Source organism: Bombina bombina, chromosome 5 (assembly GCF_027579735.1).
Source record: "Bombina bombina isolate aBomBom1 chromosome 5, aBomBom1.pri, whole genome shotgun sequence".
Taxonomy (NCBI): domain Eukaryota; kingdom Metazoa; phylum Chordata; class Amphibia; order Anura; family Bombinatoridae; genus Bombina; species Bombina bombina.
In genome coordinates this window covers 413987002-413990239 of record NC_069503.1, presented here as the reverse complement: position 1 = coordinate 413990239, position 3238 = coordinate 413987002, and the positions used below count along the sequence as shown (strand labels likewise).

The 3238-nt window shown below is 32.9% G+C and overlaps 1 pseudogene; it reads right to left on the bottom strand.

Annotated features, from left to right (window-relative positions):
* Window positions 1-2432: 2432 nt before the first annotated feature.
* Window positions 2433-2551, bottom strand: LOC128661811 (uncharacterized; annotated as a pseudogene).
* Between the last annotated feature and the right edge of the window lie 687 nt (window positions 2552-3238).

Here is a 3238-nt window from a genome sequence, read left to right as displayed (position 1 = left end):
ATAAACCAATTAACCCCTAAACCGCCAGCCCCCACATCATAACTAATAAATTAAACCTATTAACCCCTAAACTGCCGGACCCCCACATTTCAAAACACTAAATTAAACTATTAAGCCCTAAAACTAACACCACCTAACTTTAAATTAAAAGTTACAATATAAATATCTTTAAATAAATAAAAACTTACCTGTGAAATAAAAAAACTAACATTAAACTATAAATTAACCTAAGATTACTATTCTAATACAATTAAAAAGAACTACCAATTAAAAAACCTAAATTACAAATTTAAATAAAAAAAATTTTACATTACAAAAAATAATAAACACAAAAAATACAAAAAATAACGAACTCTAAGATTGCAAAAAATAATAATCGAAAGGATCAAAAATAAAAACAATTACACCTAATCTGATAGCCCTATAACAATAAAAAGCCCCCCAAAAATAAAAACACCCCCTAACCTAACAATAAACTACCAACAGCCCTTAAAAGGGCATTTTGTAGGGCATTTTCCTAAGATAAAGAACTCTTTTACATTAAAATATTACAAAGTCCCCCCTAAAAGTAAAAAAACCCCACACAACCCCCCAAAATAAAAATCTAAGTCTAAACTACCCATTTCCCCTAAAGGGGCATTTGTATGGGCATTGCCCTTAAAAGAGCATTTTGCTTTTTTACTGCTTTTAAAAGGGCATTCAGCTCTTTTACACTGCCCAAAGCCTAAATCTAAAAAAAACAAAACACCCCAAAAAATGGAAAAAAAACCCCAAACACTAACCCAAGAATATCCACTCACAGTTCCTGAAGTCCGGACATCCATCTTCATCCAGGCGGCGAGTAGTCTCAATCCAGGCGGCAACATCTTCCTCCATCACATGACCATCTTCTATCTTCATTCCGGTGGCCTGGAGCTGTGGAGGCACGGAGCAGAGCTGTCCAGGATCGGCGATGACATCCAGCGCGGAGCGTCATCTTCATACGATCACTGCTGTACACTGAAGCTTGAATGCAAGGTACCCGTTTAAAAATGGGGTACTTTGCATTCCTATTGGCTGAATTTTTTAAATCAGACAATAGGATGAGAGCTACTGAAATCTTATTGGCTGTTCAAATTTTTTATTTTGGGGTGTTGGTTGTGTGGGAGGTTTTACTTTTAGGGGGATTTTGAAATATATTTTAATGTAAAAGAGCTGTTTAACTTAGGGCAATGCCCTAAAAAAGGCCCTTTTAAGGGCTATTGGTAGTTTATTGTTAGGTTAGGGGGTGTTTTTTTGGGGGGGGGGGCTTTTTCATTTTTATAGGGCTATTAGATTAGGTGTAATTGTTTTTATTTTTGATAAATTTGTTTATTATTTTTTTGTAATCTTACCGTTTTTTTATTTTTTGTATTATAAGTGTTTAATATTTTTTGTAATGTTAGAGTTTTTTATTTTTCATATTTTTAGTGTTTATTATTTTTTGTAATGTTAGATTTTTTTTTTTTTTCGTAGTATTAGGTTTATTTAAATTTGTAATTTAGGTTTTTTAATTGGTATTTTTTTTTAATTCTATTAGAATAGTAATGTTAGGTTAATTTAAAGTCTAATTTTAGTTTTTTTTATTTCACAGGTAAGTTTTTATTTATTTAAAGATAGTTACATTGTAACTTTTATTTTGAAGTTAGGGGTGTTAGGTTTAGGGGTTAATATTTTAATTTAGTGTTTTGCGATGTGGGGGGCTGGCGGTTTAGGGGTTAAAAGGTTTATTATTAGTTGCGATGTGGGGGGTCAGCGGTTTAGGGGTTAATAGGTTTATTTAGCGTCAGCGATGTTGGGGAACGGCGGATTAGGGGTTAATAACTTTATTTAAGTGTTGGCAATGTTAGGGGTTGCGGTTTAGGGATTAATAGATTTATTATAGTAGTAGCGATGCAGGGGGTCGGTGGTATAGTGGTTTATAGGTTTATTTAGATGATAGCAATGTGGGGGGTGACAGTTTAGGGGTTAATCACTTTTTAGTGTCTGCAATCTCAGGGGTGGTGGACTAGGCATTTTTTAGACGAGGGGTTTATGTTAGGGTTTTAGGTTTAAACGTAACTTTCTTTTCCCGATAGACATCAATGGTGTTGCGTACGGCAATTTGTCATTCCGCGATCGCAGGTTTTTTCTAACATTCTCTCCCTATTGATGTCTATGGGGGAAAGCATGCACGAGCACGTAAACTCAGCTCTTGGCTTTTGTGCGGTATGGAGCTTAACGCACCATACCGCACAGCACAAGGACTTTTTTACTAACTTGTAATGGCAGCGCTATGGAAAGTGTGGTACTGCTCATTTTATTGCATTACTTACGCATCCCGTATAGCGCAAAACTCTTAATCTAGCTGTAAGTTTTTAAAAGAGAAAAATAATGCCAACCAATTGCAGTATATCCAAGGTGTAGTGAGCTTTCACCTACTGCAACTGGTGTTCCCAGGTGGTCTCCCATCAAGGTACTGACCAGGCCTGGCTCTGCTTAACTTCCAAGATCAAAGGGGATTGGGTGCATTCAAGGCAGTGTGGAGGTTTAATAGTGCATTTATCTATATTTTTTAAATATTATGCGTTCTTATGTATTATGCATATTCTTTTTACTATTGTATATAAATTAATATGTATGTATTTTTTCTTGTTGTGTTTTTTATTTTAAATATAAATATATATTATTGTGTTACAACTGTTTTATTGTATAAGAGGCATGCAGTTATGTGACTATAATTATAATGCAACTGTCTTTTATAACATAACTATCTATTTTAAAAATATGTTTTTATTTACATTAATAAATGCATTAAGCAAGAATATCTACATTTAAATGTATACATCCAATACTTAAAACTAATATTCATTATACATTTGAAGATTGTAGATATAATTTAGTAAGGCCTTGCATTGATATTCAATATTTAAACAGTTATGCATTATATTGCATAATCGTTTAAGTATTGCATATAATTTAAAATGTATTTATGTTCACTTGTTGTGTTTATTAATTATAACATAGACATTTATGTTAATACATATTTAGGTTTTAGTAGTCAGTATCTTTAAATTATATATGTTTTGCATAACAGGCATGCAGTTATGTAAATCTATCATATTAATTATACTGTCTTAAATTAGAAATAATAAACTCAACAAGCAACATTAATTACATTTTAGTAAACATCTGAGGACAGGCAAAACCTCTTTAGCCTATCCAGGCTCCTGGCACTCAG